Source organism: Gouania willdenowi, chromosome 3, assembly GCF_900634775.1.
Source record: "Gouania willdenowi chromosome 3, fGouWil2.1, whole genome shotgun sequence".
Taxonomy (NCBI): Eukaryota; Metazoa; Chordata; class Actinopteri; order Blenniiformes; family Gobiesocidae; genus Gouania; species Gouania willdenowi.
The window spans coordinates 6,338,964-6,360,272 of record NC_041046.1 but is presented as its reverse complement, the minus strand read 5'-3'; the positions used below and the strand labels follow the sequence as shown (position 1 = coordinate 6,360,272).

At 38.9% G+C, this 21,309-nt stretch overlaps 1 pseudogene; it reads right to left on the bottom strand.

Annotated features, from left to right (window-relative positions):
- The window catches only part of LOC114458937 (general transcription factor II-I repeat domain-containing protein 2-like), a 43,915-nt pseudogene extending 27,789 nt beyond the window's left edge, over positions 1-16,126 (bottom strand).
- Positions 16,127-21,309: the final 5,183 nt, after the last annotated feature.

Here is a 21,309-nt window from a genome sequence, read left to right as displayed (position 1 = left end):
ACCCTTTTCAGAAGAAAAGACAAAAGTCATGGTTGTGTGCTATCAAACAGAGGCTGACAGCTGACGTATCTGACACACACACACGCACGCACGCACGCACGCACGCACGCACGCACGCACGCACGCACGCACGCACACACACACGCACGCACACACACACACACACACACACACACACACACGCGCACACCCACACACACACACCCACACACACGGATGAAGTAAAAATCAGCTGGTTTATGATAGAAATAAACAGCATAAAGTTGCCAAATAACCACGTTACGTTTGTTTAGAAATGATCGTGTCAACGTAAGCGCTGCTAAGGCGATGGTGCACGCCGATTGGACGGAGCGTTATCTCAATCTGGATCCAGTAAAAAGTGACCATAAAAAGCTGCAAATGGACTGATATGTAGATGTGGGACAGTGAGGAGGAGACTTAATGTAGAGATGGAAACTCATCTGTTGAAATTGATCAGAATACACAGAAATACACGGAAACCTTCGGTAACAGGAGTACAGCAGTCAGCCCCGTTCATAACAAGTAGCTAGAAGCATCTAGAGCAGGGGTGTCAAACTCAAATACACAGTGGGCCAAAATTTAAAACTTGAACAAAGTCGTGGGCCAACATTGAACAACTGAACCTTTTAATATGAACCCAAACATGTTTTGCTTTAACATTGAATATGGAACAAGCAACGCGTATTACTATACAATATGATCAATACAATAGTACAGCCATGCAAAATCGAATTTCAAATTTAAAAAAACACATCAATGGCATTGATTTGTTAAATGAAATTTAAATAAAAATCAAATGCCCCTTTTCTATTTGCAGCCTTCTGATTTAAATATCAAAATAAACTTTTTCCACAGGCTAATAATTTCAAAAATAAAACAACAACAATAAATCAGAAAAAGTGCATAAAGAAAAGGTTTATTATTGCTCAGTTTGCTACACACTGATCTAATCTGATGTGTCCAAGCCAGACACGTGGCATCTCTTCTTGGATCAATGTCTGGGTTCAGGCTCTGAGGTGAGGACATCCTCAGTATCAAGCGATGGTGTTCATCAGTCAGACGTCTCCTGTGAGATGTTTTGGTCATCTTTGTGGAGGAGAAAAGTTGCTCTCATAGATAAGTGCTGCCGAACATGGAGAGCATCTGAGCAGCTTGGGTGTGGAGCTGAGGCATTGTGTCAGGGATGAACTGTGCAAACTGTGCGGCGCCCACAGCATCATACTTTGACTTCAGCGTGTCATTACACTGGAGTTCAGTCAGCTGCATTTGGAGGTTGGTTGGTGCGTTTTCCACATCAACTGCGAAGGGATTACTCAGCAGTTTAAACCTACATTTCTGGACATAAAAGTCGGCAAATCGCCGGCCAAACAGCACCAAATACACTGAGTTTTTCAGTAAACTGTGTGCATGGGAACACGGCGGTAGAGATCTGCGTTTTTATGCTTTGGCAGCAGGTAAAATGGCCAAGGTTTCCTTGCAGCATCTGATTCTCCCACAGGCACAGTTTAGCTTTAAAAGCTGTCACATGTCTGTGATGATGCACCCCCGCCCCTGAAGCTGCAGGTTCAGCGCATCGAGATGGCTCGTGATGTCACACAGAAAGGCCAGTGTCCTTCCCTTTGCTTTCCAGAAACTGACATATTTCCTCACGCAGCTCAAAACATCTCTTAAGTACTTTTCCTCGGCTTAACCATCTCACCTCTGTGTGATACGGCACGTCTGCGTATTCCAAACCACATTCCTCCAGAAAAGACTTAAACTGGCGGTGATTCAGACCTTTGGCTCCTATAAAGTGAACTACTTGTGTTACTGTGATCATAACATGTTCCATCTTTAGGGACACAGTGATTCCTGATGTATGATGCAGTGATAAACAGTTAGCTCACCTGCACGGTTCTCTTCCCACATCTTCTCCCGAACCCTGCCCACCAGTCCACTCTTTTTACCGCACATCGCTGGTTCACCATCTGTCGTTAATCCCACAAGTTTATCCCACGGCAGCTTTATTTCAGTTACACATTTGGAAACCTCCTCAAAGATTTACTTTCCTGTGGTTGTGCCATTCATTGATTTTAATCCCAATAGCTCCTCCGTTACACACAGATTTGAGTCCACTCCACGGACGAAGACTGACAGCTGAGCAGTATCAGATGCGTCGCTGCTCAGCAAGGGAGAATGCAACGAAATCTTTTCCCTTTTTGGCAAGGGATCACATGTGCGTTCAGCTACTGTGTTTCTGCTCAGGCTCATGTTTGAAAATGCTAGCTTTTTCTCTGAGCACACGAGGTCACAAACTTTCATCATACAGTTTTTCACAAACTCTCCCTCATTAAAGAGCCAGGCTGATTTTGCAATCTCTGCTGCCACAATATAACTAGCCTTTACAGCAGCCTCACTTTGTGATGTGGCTTTTTTGAACATATTCTGTTGTGAAACCAAACTTCTTTTCATCTCCTCTACTTCCTGTCTACTTTGAATCATGTCCAGGTCCTTGTAAACAGATATTCTTCCTCTCACCTGTCCAGAAAGCTCCGGTTTTCTGCCATTCTTCTTGCCATTTTTGGGAAGGGGTCGCACGGTGAAAGTTGTAGCATGAAGTTGCTATGACTACTGTCCGTTTGTAGTTGAACGTTTGGATGTCCAACTTCTTTTCTGGGTCCTGTCCTGATTGACGCGCCAAAACAACAGCAGAGCATTATGGAATTTGTAGTATTAGCGGTGAATGCGCTGTATACTTCCTGGTTTTGCCAAATCTGTCTATAATACTGGCGGGCCAGCTCTAGTAGTCATTTGGGCCTCGCGGGCCAAAAACAATTACAACCTCTGGCCCACGGGCCAAATTTGGCCCAGAGTTTGACACCCATGATCTAGAGACTTAATGCGTTTAGGTTTTCCTTCATATTTACATTGGGTTTTTCTATCAGATACAGTATGTATAAATGTCTGGCCATTGAACATCGGGCCAGGAGCACACATCGGATGACCACTAATTTTCTGGAATGCTGCATGGTTCCGCAATTGTTCACCTGTACTTAAAGTGAGTTTCCTTAAATAAGCAGCCGCGTCCTCTGGTGACAAACTTTCTACATACTTCCAACTATTTTTGAGCCTTAACGGCAGTTCATTCTTTGCCATTTTTCAATTTTTCAAGCGTCAAATATGTAAACAACATGGTTTCTGCACCGAATATGTGTTTGATTAAAAAGTGCAAAACAGAAAACATTTAAGAGTTTAAAAATCAATAAGAACATTAAACTCAGCAGTAAAACATCTACCTGTAAAAGCAAGGGAGGTCTGTGTGTGTGTGTGTGTGGATGTGTGGATGTGTGTATGTGGAGCAAATATCTCCCCGACGTGGTGCGAGTTCGACCTGAAACTCGGTCAACGGGCTCCAAATACCCCGAGTGTGTGTATCTGTTATTTTGGAGTAATTTGGTCATTTCAAAATGTTTATTTTAATTTTATTTCACTTCTATTCGGCCCCGAAATGAAACCTATTCAACTTTTGACCTCAGGGTGTGAGGGGGCGCTAGCGCACCATCTATATCTATTTCACTGCACAGCTCACTTCCGGTGCGTGCATGAGCTCCCATGGACTTCTCTTTTCTCTTTTGAGGAAAAATAGTTTTTTACTGTTCTTTATTTGGTGATGACATTTCGAAACGTTAATTTTCATGTTAGTTAGACCGTTCACTATTTAGACCGTACAGACCTCACCCGGAGGTTATTGACGGCAATGGCTGCTGTGTTGAAAGCTGCACATTTCTCAGCAGCGCGCGTGTGTGAGAGAGAACCAACAGAGGAGATTTGTGTCCAAGGTAGAGAGTCTCACACACACACACACACACACACACACACACACACACACACACACACACACACACACACACACACACACACACACACACACACACACACACACACACACACACACACACACACACACACCGATCAGGTGCGCTTCACTATCGATCTGTGTGTGTGTGTGTGTGTAACGGACCACCATTTAGTCTGGTTACAGTCTGTGTCGCGACACCCGTCCATTGGGTGGTAGTAACTGTAGTGTTAAGTCAGATCAGTAAACGGTGCTACATAGTGAAGCCCGCCTGATGATTACTGCAGCTTCACTCACGACACACCTGCCACTACACCTAACTACTGAAAATAGATAAGTTTAGTGAAAGTTAGGCAGGCACACACACACTAAAGAACAACAAAAAATATGAAAATGACTCACAATACACAAAACTAAATATTTATACAAAAAATACACAAAATGACTCCTGAATCACACTACAATAGCAACAAAAACAATAATTATACAAAAATACACATGACTCCAAAAAAAAAACATTACAAAAAAAAAAACAAACCAAAAAACAGCAAACATTTATGCACAAAAAGACAACAGAAAGATACACAAAAGACAACACAGAAAAATACACCAAACGACAACAAAAACATGAAATAACTCAAAATACACTAAACTAAATACTTATAATCCCACATGAATGCATACTTCCGACGGGCACTGTACATTACAGAAAAAAACACTAAACAAAAAAAATTTAAAAATGAGTTAAAAAACCAACACATGTCTCATAGAATTAAACCAGGGAAATTGCACACGCTATTTTACTTTGCACCTGCAAATATACCCCTTTATAATGCTACAGAGTATGTTATTATTATGCCATAATTGACAACTCTTCTTAAGCTCCCACTATATGAATACATACTTCCGACGGGCACTGTACTCGACTTCAAAAAAACATACATTACAGAAAAATACAACAAAAATATGAAAATGGCTCAAAATACACAAAACTAAATATTTATACAAAAAATACACAAAATTACTCCTGAATCACACTACAATAGCAACAAAAACAATAATTATACAAAAATACACATGACTCCAAAAAAAATACATTACAAAAAAAAAACAAATTAAAAAACAGCAAACATTTATGCACAAAAAGACAACAGAAAGATACACAAATACACATGACTCCAAAAAACATACGTTACAGAAAAATACGCCATACAAAAAAATATAAAAGTGATGAAGTCATGCACATGTCCCATAGAATTAAACCAGGAAAATTGCACCCACATTTTGCACCCGCAAATATATCCCTTATGCTCCCACATGATTACATACTTCCGACGGGCACTGTACTAGTTAAAATAAGCAGTGAAACATTAAAATCAGCAGTAACACATTAAAATCAGCAGTAACACATTAAAATCAGAAGTAAAACATTAAACTCAGCAGTAAAACATTAAAATAAGCAGTAAAAACACTAAATCAACAACCGGATTAAAAATCTCCCTCAGTCATATGTTGTAGAGTAAAAGAAAAGCCCTTAAAGCTGATATCCGGAGATTCTGAGAAATCTATGTTCATGTATGATTCTTTTGAAATGCAAATGCAAATACAAATGGAGAGGATCACCAAGTGAGCCCAGCCAATAGGCTTCGCTTCCTGTTTTTGAGAGTGTCAATCAAAGTGAACGTAAAACTGTGCACGGAAACAAGGCCGCGCGTCACAACAGCAAACAGGTAAATATGATTCTGGCTCTTACCTGACCCATAGACCTACAGTATATTAATACAACCCGATGCGACTTTATGTCCGCGATGCGCGTGCAGAAAAGTAGAGGCGTGGCTTCTGGTAGATTGGCAGAGGCAGGGGAGGAAGTGGAGCGGTTTTGGGCGGGATATCGAGACGTTTCTCAGAAACTCTGGATATCAGCTTTAACTTGGATTTAAAAATGTTCTCATGTGATGATGACTTCAGCTCTGCTGCAGTTTGTTCCACTCCTATGCAGCATAACAACTAAAAGCAGCATCACCATGTTTGCTGTGAACTCGGGGCTCCGCTATCTGACCTGTGTCCATAGATCTGAGAGACCTGCTGGGTTCATATCTGACATCTCACTGATGGATTCTGGACCATAATTATACACCATCAGCAGAACTTTAAAGTATATTCTGAGGGTGACAGGGAGGCCAAAATTTGCGCTAAGGTGACACTTTGCAAGCGTGTTAGCGCCAGCATTTGATTAGAGTAAATTCTTTGGAGGATAAGGGGCTAAAACAGCGCTGACTGCTGGTGCAAACGCGATGCAAATCGTAGTGCTTGCACTCCATTCTTTGTGGATCTGGCCCTTAGTTTTTAACCTGCTTTTAATCGTAATTCTGTAGTAAGTATTGCTAGTGAAAAGTGACACAAAATATTATTTGCCAAAAATAACAGATTGCCCAGTTTGTTCCATCCATCTGTTCATCCATCCATCATCATTCGTAATATAGAATAGAATGTACTGTGCATTTATTTATCTCCAGAGGGGAAATTCAATTGTTGCAGCAATTCATAAAAAAGAACAGACGGTGGGAAACAAAAACAAATATATCTGTTTAGAGTCACAGGTTGTATGATCTTTTTCTAGAGCAGGTGATTCTACTGAGAAATCACAGAAAAACCACTTAACAGATTTTTTCCACTGCAATTCATTAGATTTATTAGACTAGATGAAATTATTAATTTAAATAATAAAATCTGTTTTGAGAAATACTAGACTAATTGTCAAATATAATATCTAAATAAAAAACCAATCTTGTTAATGGATATTTCTTGTGTGCTTACATTTAATTGTTCATTTGAGAAGTGTGTCAGTGTGGTGTGTTTGTGTTTTTGTGTGTAAAAGCACATCTACTGCTGCAGGGCATCCTGTAGGATGGTACTTGGTAGGATGGTAGAATGGTGGGATGATGGTAGGATGATCATAGGATGGTACTTGGTAGGATGGTAGAATGGTGGGATGATGGTAGGATGATGGTCAGATGATACTTGGTAGGATTAGGGTTGGGGACTGTGACTCGGTGCCGATTTGGCACCAGTTCCGACGTAAACGGTACTATTGACTTTGACTCTTTTGCAATGGCTCCCTATAGCTTTAAAAAAAATATTGAAATAAAGAGTTATTATTTTTACATGGGCTATTAATGATTAATGACAAATAAAATCATGTTATAACAGCATTCATCTCCAGTATTATGATGCTTGATACAGTATTGTTTATTTATTATTTCCATATATTACGTGTATATATGTTATGTAAGTTAATATTTTGTTCAATTTGGCCCTGAAAATAAAAGGGTTTTTTTTTGTGCGGTTTTATTTTTTTAAGTAAAAAAATTCAGAGTATGCACTGGTATTGGATTAAGCCCAACCAATACCCAACCCTAGGTAGGATGGTAGGATGGTGGCATTAGGTAGGATGATGGTAGGATGGTTGGATGGTAGAATGGTAGAATGGTAGAATGGTAGAATGGTAGAATGGTAGGATGGATGTATGGTTGGATGGTAGGATGGATGGTGGGATGGTGGGATGATGGTTGGATGGTAGGATGATGATAGGATGGTGGGATGATAGGATCGTTGGATGGTAGAATGGTAGGATGGATATATGGTTGGATGGTTGGATTTTGGTTTGATGGTAGGATGATTGTAGGATGGTACTCGTTAGGATGGATGGTAGGATCATGGTAGGATGGTCGGATGGATGGATGGTTGGATGGTAGGATGGTAGGATGGTAGGATGGATGATGGAGCTGGCAGAGACACCATGAGAGTGTGAAAGGGATCACGGGTGTTAACCAGGGAGCTCATACATGTTTATATGAGTGCATCTCTCAGTCTGTGTGTGTGTGTGTGTGTGTGTGTGTGTGTGTGTGTGTGTGTGTGTGTGTGTGTGTGTGTGTAGAAAAAGAGGCTGCGTTGGCCTCATCAAGGTCTCCAGCTGGTGAAGAGGCTTCGGAAGCAGCGCCTTGGCAGTGGCCCGGTCAGGGGGGAGTTTGCATCTGTGCCGCCTTGGCACCAGGCTGGACTGGGTTGTGGTGAACAGAGATGGATGGATGGATGGATGGGTGTGCAGTGTGTGTGTGTGTGTGTGTGTGTGTGTGTGTGTAAATCAGATCCTAATGACAGCATGTGTTTGTGACCCCCACCCCTCACACGTCAAACTGAACTGCTTTAAAAAGTGAACTAAACACAGATTCTAATGTGAGCAGGGATGGACTGGGACTAAAATTCAGCCCCATCATTTTCTCTTCTTTTATTACTTTTGTTTTATTAATTTTTTTTGGCACAAACAACACAAAGACAGAGACAATTACAGAAAAAATACTGAGGTTTCCATAGACAGTATTTTACAAATGTTATACATTATAATATAGTAAGTGTGTGTGTGTGTGTGTGTGTGTGTGTGTGTGTGTGTGTGTGTGTGTGTGTGTGATATTATAATAATGATATACTGTAAATGGTATTGTGCTATTAGAGGGTGAGGGGAGGAGACAATAACAAGTTAATGATATGACAAATATGTGGGGGAATGGAATGATATATACATAAACATACAGTATAAACAAAATAGATATAATAGAATTGAAAGAAGAGAGGGGGAAAAAAGAAAAATAAATTAAACCAAAATGTCCTACCCCGACTCCCTCTTTCCTGTTCCCTTCCCCCTCTAGATGTAACACTGCCCTCTCTTTTTATATTCTCTTAATAAAGTGTTTCTTACCCTTCGTTATAGGCTAGTGATGGTCACAATTATGCAATAAAATACATTTAAAAAAAAGAAAAGGAAGATGAATTAATTTAGAAAATGTTTTCCTTTGCCTCTTTTTTCTCTCAAGTTTTATTTTACATTTATTCATTTCTTTTTCCTCTTCCCTCCCTGTCCAGGTATCCCTCTCAGCTCTGGGTTGCCTCCAGACCTAGCACGAGGGGGCTAACTCAGAGCCACAGGGGTCCCCCATGGAAGGCAGCTCCCAGACCCTTTTGGGAGGAAGCCTACCCTCCAGGGTTATGATGTAACCGGAGCAGGGAGGTCCACCTGAGCGCCTAAAACCCAAGGATGTTATTGGCAGAATATAGTGAAAAAAAAAAAAAAATAATAATAATTAAAAAAAATAAATAAAGTATTCCTAGCATTTTGTTTCCTGACCAACCCAAATACCCATTATCAGCAGATTCCCGTGCAAACTAGAAGTTATTTAGTCAGTAATGCTCAACATTTGGCTGTTTATGGCTTAATTTTCAAATCTTAATCCGACAGAAAATTTTAAAAAGGAAATCATTTTTAAACCCTTTTTACCAATTTATATTGGGCATTTTTCCAATTTTTTTTCAAACCATATGCCAATTAGTGCCCCTTTTCCCATTTTTGTCAATTTTTGCAAGTTTTTTGACACTTTCATCCTATTCTTTAACCATTTGTTGCTAAATAAGCTGCTTTTCCCCCATAAAATTTGACACTTGTTTCCTTTTCTCCTTACATATTGCCTTTTTTTGTTCCATATTTTGCCTTAGCATCCGATTCGACCTGCTGGAGAAAGTGAAAAATTACAGAGAAAACATGAATTATTGTAAAAATGACCAAATAATTAAGTTTAAATTATTGTTCAAAACACTCTAAATGTTTTCCAAAAATCATCCATCCATCCATTTTCAGACCCGTTTGCTCCATTTTTTTCCCCAGGGTCACAGGGGTCTGCTGGGTACTATCTCTAGCTCTCAATGGGCGTTAAGTGGGGGTACACCCTAGATAGGGTGCCAGTCCATCGCAGAGCACAAAATCCTAAAATTGTTTTTTAAATTATTCCACAAAATCTCCCCAAATTGAATAGAAATTGGTCAAAAAAATCCATCAATCAAAGGACATTTACGTATCTGTCACTTATTGTTTACAGATATTTTTGATGCCTTCCATACTTTATGTCTAATTTATAACTGGAAGTGGAAACTTGTGCACATAAATGTTGAAAGTGTTCATTTTCTAGCCTAAAACCTGCTACCGACTTGTCCGTATTTGGCCTCTGAACCAAGATGCGTTTGAAACCCTTGCCTTACACCGTAGAAAAATCTCTTAAATTTGGTCAGAGCATTATTCAGATTCTCGATAAGTTTTAAAATTTGAAACTTCCTGAACTCTCATCCATCCATCAATCCATTTTCTGACCCGCTTGTTCCTTTTTTAATTTAAAGCAGCCATTATCAGGATTTGGTTATCTGGAAAAGTTTTGCTCTGGATCAAACAACCAGGATAAAAGTAAAAGTGCATAGTAAAAAAGTCCAGATAATAAACCTTTTGAACAACTGGGCAATGAACCCATCTCTAACTGGTTTCTGAAACATGACAATGAGTTCACTGTAAATTAGAAGTGGAACGAGTTCACAATAATGAGATATACAATAATGGGCTCACGATAATTATGATACAATATTTTGGAAAGAGAAAAAAGTGCAGTTGGAAAAATAACCATGCTTTTATTGTAACTTTATTTCTGGACATACTTACATAATAATACTCTGGGTATGAGCTTTTCAACTCAATAGGAATAAAAGTTAAATACAATAACAATTCCTATTCAAAGTGTCACACTACAAACAGAACTCAAAAACCCAAAGCAATAATTGATGGCAGTCTAAAATTAAAACTAAATCATGTCATCATGACACTCTTCAAACAAATATTTCTCTCTGTGCATAAACTTTGCATAAAAAGTTTTTTTTTTTTCTAATCATCAAACTAGAACAGTCTACTCAGCCCAGATTTAAGATATGGACGACTTCTTCTTCACTAATATTAGCATCTCGACATTTTCTGACAGTAATTCAGACCTTTAGTTGCACCTTTACTGTAAATGTGTAAATGTGCTGAGTCACTGGTTCTCCATCATATTAAACAACATCAGGATGTGGTGGAATGAGACGTTCACATTGTTGGTAATAGTAACATTTGTATAATGAAGTTTAATCATAAATATCATTGGAAAAAAAGCCAATATGTATAATGCATTTTTTCCACTGACAGAGCAAATGTTTAATCTATTTTGATCAAAAATGATTAGAAAATTCTCATTGTTAAGCACATTATAAAACCAAGATGCAAATCACATGCATTTTAGAATCCAATTCAAGAGTTGCATATACCTTCTATTACTTGTACGAGGGATAAGCACTACTTTATGGAGCCTTTATTATCATCACCTATTTAAAAACCAGTGCATGTGACATGGAATTCATGCAAAGCCCCGGAATGAAAAGTATCTTCTTGTCATGTGATGATTCCTGATCCTCCCCAAAGTCATCCACTAATAAGATAATATTATACAAATATATTAGACATTAATACTAGTTATACCTTTAAAATATTGCGAGACTTGTTCAGACGAATGGTGGAATGAATGTGATGATTTGACTTGTTTTCTGTCACTTTTGGACCCTAACGTTGGTTGAAAGTGGATTTTGTCTATTTTCAGTGTCAAAAGACTTTAGGAAATCATCTAGAATATTATAAACTTGTGGTGCACAATAGGGGTGTAATGAAATAGTCAACTCATGATATAAAACAAAATTTGATATAGGACTCACAATACAAAATACTCACGATACAATAGAAAAAATGAAAATCCCTCATGAAGATCAACAAATAAACACTTTTTTTTTTTTTACATTTTTACTTGATTTTGTATAATAATAATACACAAAATAACTACAAAACACAAATTAACAGATAAATACACAAAAATAACACACATAATTAATAGACACAAAAGTAGAAAAAAAATGTACAATGGAAAAACAAAAACACATATAAAAAAAATCTACAAAAATGTACAAATAAAAGAACAAAAATACACAAAAGGACATATAAAGAAAAGAAAATCACAATGGGACAACAGAAGTGCATAAAAGAACAGAAATAAATAAAAGGACAACAAAAGACACAATGGGACAACAAAAATCTAAAAACAACATATATACCAAAAAATACACATATTGTCTCAGAAAGACATGAAAAATTACAGAAAAATACACAAAAAACATCAAAAATACATCGGACAACAAAAAACACAAAAGTATGGAAAATGTTTTTTATTTACAAACAAACAGCTGCACAATATGTGCCACTTTAGTCTTTTTTTCCTCTAAGGGACAGCACGTGTGAGTGAGTTCTGTAGTGTGGCGTTTGGCTTGTTTAGGGGACGATCTGGGTGAGGACGCACTCAGTGATTCATTTAACTGAGCTTTTCATGCTGTTCTGAGAAGTATTTTAATAAATAAGTCTTAAAACATATATACACTACCGGTCAAAAGTTTTAGAACACCCTAATTTTTCCAGTTATTTATTGCAGTTCAAGTCGTGTAAGTCCAATGAATAGCTTGAAATGGTACAAAGGTAAATACTCAACAGCCAGAGGTTAAAAAAAGGTTTGGTTACCCAAAACTGAAAAATAATGTACATTTCAGAATTGTACAAACAAGTACAGTGTCAGTCGGAGGTATGTATTCACATTGACATTAACAGGAGTTCCACCGTGTGGATGGGAAAATGAATGGGATATATATACAGTATATATATATATATATATATATATATATATATATACACACATATATTTTCTTTTGGATTCCAGATCATCACCAAAACTTAATCAGCCGTTTCTTGCCCCATTATCAACATTTCCTGAAAATGTCATCAAAATTCATTCATAACTTTTCAAGTATGTACAGCTTAGCATTAGTATTAGCATAGAATAGAACACTGATGATGAAGTCACCGTTGATGACATCATCAGTGTTCTAAAGTCATGTTTGACAGGAGTTCCACAGTGTGGATTTGTCATTTCAAATTGGTTTTAAATTGGTTTTGGGACGACCAAATTACTCCAAATTTACAGATGCACAAAGTCGGGGTATTTGGAAGCCATTGACAAAGTTTCTGGTCGATCAGACACTGCATCAAGGAGATATTCGCTCCACGGACACACACTCAGAAATTTCTTGCATTATAGTCAGGAAACATGAAGTAGGTTAACAATTTAAAGCTGTTCTGCAGCAATGAATGTTGAATCAACCTTGAAAGTTGGTGCTACTGATTCCTACAGGTGTTCCACATTTTTTTGGTTACTTACAATCCCCTCTGTCTGCATAAAAGCATTGTTAGAACACACTGTGGTACCAGACCCTCATGATATATGGTGGACGCGCTTCTAGGAGCATCGAGAGGTCCCGCTGCGCATCCCATGCCTCCTGTGCAGCGCGTTATTACGCTTTACGCTGCATGTTTTGAGATTTCAAGCTTTTGACGTGCGTCCGGCACCTCCAACGTGGCTGACACTAGAGTTGGGATTGTTAAACTTTTGGGGCATATCGTGGCCTCCAACTAGAGGAGTGAGGCACGATTTTGACGCCCAAAACGCGTTTGGTGCGAACGCAGCATAACTGTGCTTATCATGCGGTTCTGAGAAGTAGTGAATGCAGAGACTGCGAAATTTTAATACAAAATAGGTTGTACAAAAATATTCATTGATATAGGCAATATTGTAATTTTCTTTATCGCCAAAATGGAAAACTTAATACAGTATATTGGCCAGCCCTACTGGCCAGTCATGTTTCCTGTGCTTACTGAATGAAACACATTCATTTCAGAGGTCGAAACTGACGACCTGGACCCAGCATCAGTCCTCAGATAAGCCTCTGTTCTCTCTCTGTGTCTGGACTACTCAGCATCCTGGGTTCTCTCTCTCTGTGTGTGTGTGTGCGTGTGTGTGAGCGTGTGTGTGTGTGCTTTCTGCTGCTTCCCTCCCATGTTTAACAGCAGTTTGCGTGTCTCAGCTCAGAGCGTCTCTCAGCCTAATCCGTCCTTATCTCCCAACGCAACGACACAACAAGAGGATCTTTAAAGAAGACGTTTCTCTCTTTCACTGCGTCGAGATACTTCACTCACACTGTGTTAGTGGGAATGGGTTTCAGTGCATGACTGTGATGTGTGTGTGTGTGTGTGTGTGTGTGTGTGTGTGTGTGTGTGTGGGTCGGGAACCCAGGTCAATTATAATTTTAATCATGTAATTGATACATAATTCAAATTATGAGAGCATTATAATTGTAATTGTAAAAGATTGTAATCAATTGAATTGTAATTAACTTCAGATAATTGACATTGTAATTGTAATTGGCTTTTAAATTGAAAATTATAATTTAGTTAAAGTTTTCAAGTGTGAAGTTTTCCCAGTCAGTTCTGTTAAAGATCATTTGACCATAAAAAAAACAACAATATTTTCATTGATCAGGAAGTCTAACAAGGTAACTAAGAAATGAGAAACACATTAGATGATAGATAAAATTTTTTTGTGTATTTTACAGCTGATTTAAGACATGGGTCAAACTGACCTGTTATCAGTGACGTGCCGTCAGGGTAGGTAAGGTAGGCAGAGCCTACCCAAGGGTGAATTGATATTTTGATTATTTGTTTTAATTATAATGTAATTATAATTTATTTTTCCATTTCCAATAGCCTAAAGTACCTATAAGTTTGAAAGTGTCAGCATTTTGTGCGTTTCATAGGCCAAATTACTAAACAGCGCTATTTCCTGGAACAGCTGCACAGTCTCACTCCGCTGTAAGGCAGAGGGAAGCCACGCCCCCTCCCAAAGGCCGCCTCCGTTCCCATTGCATGTTTTTACGTGTTTGTGCAAGATATCAACCATTTACGTCCAAAGGCAGCGTAGAGAGCTGCCTTTGGACGTAACCGAGCTATGCTAAATGCTATACATAAGTTCACAGTACATTAGTGAATTGATGCCATGTGACTGCTGCTGCTACGTTCTCTATCTCAGTGATTCTCAACTGGTGGGTCAGGACCCAAAAGTGGGTCGCGGACCTGTAATGGGTGGGTCGCGGACAGCTGGTCAAAATTAAATAAATGCTTAATGTCTATCATGTTCTATTTTATTTTGTAAGAAACTTTTCTTTTGATAGGCATGCTGTGAAATGCATGTTACACAGGAAAATATGTAGATTTATGTTGGAAAAAATATTATATATGTGTTTTCAACAGTTGTTTTTGAAAGACTGAATTTGGTTGGTTGAATTCTAAAAAAAAAAAAGAAAAAATAGTGTGTCGCGATTTAATGTCCTTGGAAAAATGTGGGTCCAGACCAGAGAACCACTGCTCTAGCTAGTGGGCGGGATAACACTACAGTCAGGATGACAGCCTGAGCTACCAGACCTTCAGCAAAGGTAAAATGTTTCATACTTTTCACAGTGAATGGTACAAAAGGAAGGATTGATTTTGTGGATGCTCACTGAGGCTGTTCCGAGTTGTTGTCATTTTCTCCGTGTTTCTGTGTTTCCAACACATGCGCTGCCGTGTCATGAGATATATCTTGTTGGGAGAGTATGGAGGCTATATTAAATAATTGTTTATGTTTCTTTAATGGTGTTTTACGATGTTGATTTTGTTAGATGGCTAAATGCTTGTTCATGTGGATCTTGTTGGGTTTTTTCTTTCTTATTATGAATTTTATGTTTTGATAAGTGCATTGAGATGACTTTGTTGGAAATTGTGCTATACAAATAAAGTTGATTTGAATTGAATTAACACTTGACAGCAGAAACATATGAAATTGTCATTGGTGGTCTCCATTTGCAACGTGCCTACCCAACGGCACGGCACGTCACTGGTACACAGTCATTGGTAACAATGACTAACTGGGACAACTTTTTTTATAATGTAACACACATAGTTTACGCATTCTCACTTACCACTATCGCCTTTTTTCTTTTCATCCTCTTCTTGTTTTATTCCTCTTTTCATGAGCCCTGTGGGATATGTCCGCTTCATTTTATCGGTGTGTGTTTGATAACAACAGGACGTTGATGCAGTGACCCGTAGTAGTGGGGCCCCATTAGGGAGGTTCCCGACGTATTACTGTAATGTGTCTGGGTGGTTTCAAGTTGTCACTGATATCTGCCGTCTGTCGAGGCCCCCTACTAGCAACTAGCTAGTGACTACTCAGAAAGGGCCACGTGCAGGGGATTTTTGATGAGCTGTTGCTGCAGCGTCTCAAAGCAGATACATTAATTTGATGTTGAAATTGACGGTCAGCCATCCCTCGGGGGGGGCCTTCAACTCGGGGTCCTAGGCAATTGCCTGTGTTGCCTACCCTGTTGCAACGCCTCTGTCTGGAAGGGGTCTCTGCAGTCTGCTGTGGGCATGCCCAGGTGGGCTTCAAACTCCGCTTCCATGGCCACCGTGTAGTGCAGTGACGTGTGGTGAAGTTCGTGGCTGGCGAGGCTCTGACTTTTTCAGAGTCAGATCTCATATCAACATCAATACACACACACACACACACACACACACACACACACACACACACACACACACACACACACACACACACACACACACACACACACACACAACCACACACCACAGACATATTTGACCATGGAAGAACGTCTCAGAGAAAGCGCTGCACCCTCATTGTTTTCTTAATTTGCCATTGCAATTCCACAATTCATACTCAATAAAAATAAAACTATGGTGTATTCATGGTCTTACCTTTATTCTTAGTGTCTTACACACTAATAAAACTCAATTATGTTCTCAGTTTAGTCAAAAACAGCAGAAAGGCAATTTTAATGGAAGATTATTCAAATTAAATGTAAATTTCACAGACAATCGAATTTGTATTCATCATCAAATTCTACGAAATTTGTTATAATTACGTTTGAAGATGTTCTTTAACTACTGCTTGCAGAATTAACCTTGCAACTGTTACAAAAGTTGGCAGCACATTAAATTCTATAGTAGCACTTCCAGTGATGAGATGGCTAAAAACAGGAAACCTGTGTGTGGTGCTTGCTGTCTCGTGGAGCTGTCATAGAAGTGGTCTGAGGCAGTGTTTGTCATGGTCCCGACGGTAGGAGACCACCGTCCACCCGCCCTCATATCCCCGTCTATCCATAACAAAAGGAAGATAAAGCAAGTCGGTAACGCAACGTTTCAGTCCTTAACAGGACCTTCTTCAGGCGGGCTTGCTTGTTAATGCACGTGTAAAAACGTGCAGGAACAGAGTGTAATAGATAATAAATCTGAGCATGGAGTGAGGAATTATAATCTTTGATTTGCCCCTGCGTATAGCCGGCCCCGTATCCAAATATCAAACAAACAGAACAACATTTAATTTTAAAACAGAAAAATGCTGCTTTGGATGTTTCTGTATTTTTGTTTTGGTTTTAAGTCAGTAAAACAATATAACCACACTGTTTATTTGTTATTTTGATTTGGTCTGAAAACAGAATAACCAAAGAACAAATACACAGATTATCGTAACTGGAACTGAGTTGTAATTGAACATGGATAATGGAAGATGGAATTGTAATTGAAAAATGTAATTGACCCCAACCCTGGTGTGTTTGTCAGAGGCCTGACCAGAGGCAAATCAGAACCGTGTTGTCATTCTAAAGCTTTTCCGACTTCAAACTCTAACTAAAGGTTGTCTGCGAATCTTGACATTAGATAAATGCCTGGCCCTGGTTGTACACACAGCTTCACCAAATCTCCAATAGGTCTCTCTCTCCCTCTGTCTCTGCCTGTCTCTCACTCTCTCTATTCAGGCTGATCTAATGACTCATAGGAATGCATCGAGCTGCTTGTCAGAGATCAATCATCTTCCTGTGGTCGTTCTACCGATTGTTTGAGTAGTGGGCCATTAGAGAGCAACTGTTTGGAGGTGTTTTGTGAACCTAAGTGGCTGCAAAGGTCAGCGTAGGAAGAGACAGAGGAAGTAAAGAAGGTTTGTGTGTGTGTGTGTGTGTGTGTGTGTGTGTAGTACACAGCCAGGTGGAGGTACAGCAGTGCAAAGACAGGCCTTGTCAGCCCCCCTTTGCGTGACTCCACTGGCCTTTGTTAGCCTGAATCCTTAAACAGCTCAACAACCACAACCTGAGATTAAAAATTCCCACGCTCTGCCCGACATCCATTCCTGATCTGAAATATGCATGCGGCAATAAAGAAGAAGAAGAAGAAGAAGAATAGACGAGAGGATGAGGATGAGCAGCAGGAGGAACTGGATGGATGCGATACATTCTATTTTATGTGGCCTGTCAATAGCGGCTAATGAGGAAATCCACCTGTGATATGTGCTGCAGAGTGCGCAAAAAAAAAGGCATGGCTGTAAACTGCAAACACCAGGTGCCGTCAACTTTTCAAAGGTCCCGCCTCTTCCTCCTTTGAAAGGAAGTTGTGTGTGCGCTGTAATAAAAAGTTGTTCACTACTTGGAGTTGTTTCTGTTTTCTCTTTATTGTGAAAGCAGCCAGTGTGTGTGTGTGTGTGTGTGTATCTGCTCTTTGAAAAGAAATGGACTGGAATTTCAGCAGAAACAATTGATGATTAAAAGGTTTTTTTTATTATTGCCAAGCTTTCTGCAGAGTTACAATCAGAACGCTGAGGTCATGGGAAACTTCGAATGGATTCTGCGGCGTCTCAGTTTAAAACAAACGAAGGTGACACGAGTTCACGTCAACATACGGAGCCTGGATCTCTGTCAGGGTGCGGTTTTTCAAACCTGCTGTCTGACAGGAATCTGACCGCTGCGCTGATGTGGTATCTGTAAATGACAAAGCTGATTTAAAGCAGTCGCAGTAATTGGCGGCGTTGGAGAGGACCTGCGCCGCACACTCGCTTCCTATCAGACGACACTTCATAGGGAAAAACTGAATTAAAAAATGCGTTGTTATAAAGGCAGATTTTTGTTGTGGGGTGTGAATGTGATGAAGAGTTTCAAGTTTCTGATGTAAATGTAGAGGAAAAACCTGAGTGTCTGCTGATAATAAAAGGCCAAAAACTCATCATTTCCTCTGCAATAGGATTTCTAAAAAACAAAACAAAAAGCTTCAATAAGTACACAGCTAGGCAATTATTGCCTTTCTTTTGGCTGCAAGTTTATTTGCCTAATGCTACTTTAATCTACGTATTTTTTTTGGTTGTTCCTTCCCAGTTCTCACAAAGAGCGCTGGGAAAGTAGGGCGTTCACTACTTCTTTATACAGCGCTGAATTATTTTCTTTTAAAAACAAACAAGCAAAAAAGAAAAAAGCGACTTTCAACAGGCAAGAATATTTAATTGTTTTTTTGATTACTGACAAACGGACCATGGGAATAGGCCTTTGTAAATATTTAAACAGATTCAGCATGATGCCATATTTCCATTCTGCCATTAATGTTTTTAAATGATTGTTATTGTCAGACAGATTTAACTTTTCCCTCTGAAAACACATTAAGAATAAAGAAAACTAGGAGAAAAACTACACGTGCTATTTTTTTTCTTCCAGTTCAGGCCAGGCCAGAGGAATGAAGAAGTGTTCCGCTGCGTGCTGCACCCCCCCGGTCCCCCAGTGGGGGGCAGCAGTGAACAGAGCCCTAACAGAAGGCTGCCACTTAGTGATTATAATTTATGATCCATTTCCATTATAGGTGGGCTGTGCACAGACAGTTACAGTAATAATTATCTGGACTGAAGTGTTTCCAAGGCAACCAACATACCAACCCCCCACCCCCGAACCCCTGACGTGAAGAGAAGGGGTGTGTGTGTATGTGTGTGTGCATAGCTTGACATGGTAAAATGAGGGAGACATGGGACCGTGCACTGAGCTTAGCTGGAACACAAACAGGGACTTTGAACGGCGCTCCCTCGTGGTTTTCTCGTGCACATAAAGAATCGCCTTAAATATCACAGTGTCGCCTGTTTAATTAATTCAGAGAAGAATCAAAACAAGACACAAACACTTGCCTCTTTGGAAGCATAAGAATTGAAATGTGTTTGGACTTGACAACTTTACTGTTCCCCTGTAACTCTGCTGAATAGGTGGTGATATTATCTGCATGGTTTTCATTTCTTAACCAGTGACAAAAACGTTCCCTTAAAGGGATCCTCCACTGTTTTTACAAATGTCACCTAAACTCTTTGAAATGTACATATTCAAAGATCTAAACACATTATTATGCACCATATCCATTTAATTGCCTTTTAAAAATGGGACTACTTTACAGTTTTAGAGCCTCTGTTCCTCCATCTTGAAATCACATGATTGATGATGTCACAAGGCCCCACTGTCTGTAAACATACCATTGTTTTCTATTGTTACCTCCAACAAGAGCAAAGTGCAGCAACGATTGGTTGCAGCACTTTTATAAAATGCAGTCTAAAAATAGCTGAGGTGACACACTTATTTGAATTTGTGACAAATGATCAATAATTAATTCTAGAAAAAAACAAAATAAAATTGTATATATATATATATATCTGTGGTTGCCGGACATTTGTGATATAAAAATGGGGTCACAACCCAAGAAAGGTTTGGAACCTTTGATTTAGAGCAATGACAAGTTGACAAGTTGTCATATTGACTGAAAAAGCTGTTAAATGATCTAAAAAGCTTCTAAATGATCTTAAAATCAGGCTGAATGTTTCACTCCAATAGAAAACAATGTGATGTTTACAGGTAGTGGGGCCGTGTGACATCATCAATCATGTGATTTCAAGATGGAGGAACACAGGATCTAAAACTGTACATTTTGCATGTGGTGCATTCAGCCCTCTCAACACAGTATAAATTTGTGAATATGAGTATGTTTGCATCTCCTGAAGTTTGGATAACACGATGGTGCATTATTAGTGTTGACATGGTTACAATCATAATCCCTCGTTCACTCTGATGGTCCTGATTCATTTATTCATAAAAGAGGCGACTTTTTCCATCAGATAAAATGACAGGTTGACGCTTATGAGAAGCAAACATCATCATCATCATCATCATCATCATCATCATCATCATCATCATCATCATCATCATCATCATCATCATCATTGCTAGCTTTTTATGTGGAATTTTACTAGAGGTGTAAAGAGTACTGATGTAAAAATAAATTACTTAAATAAAGTAACTCATAAAATACTCAAGTAAAAGTAAAAAATAGCTCAATTAAATCTTGTGTATAAACATTGAAAAAAAAGAGACCAAATCTCTCACAGTTGTAGCTTCATTCATTTTCCACAGAGGCATCTGTATACAATAAAATAACATTTACAAATGTAAAAAAATCATTAGGGTCTGAGTATAGATACATTTATGAACTCTAAAATGGAGAAATTAACTGTCATTAAATGCTGTTTTGGCGCCGTGCATTATGTTTAATCTGATTGGTCGGCTCTGATGTGATGCAAACAAAAACAACAATTTACTCAGTTATGGTTGGATGTGGAAATGCAATTATTTTTTTAAAACAAAATAACACCAATGAATTTAATTCAAATTTAAAAAAATAAAACATTTCAGGCTCTGACTATAGATACTTTTATAAACTCTAAAACAGTGCCATGTGGGTCACAACATAACAGGTAGAAACCACAACATAAACCCATGAA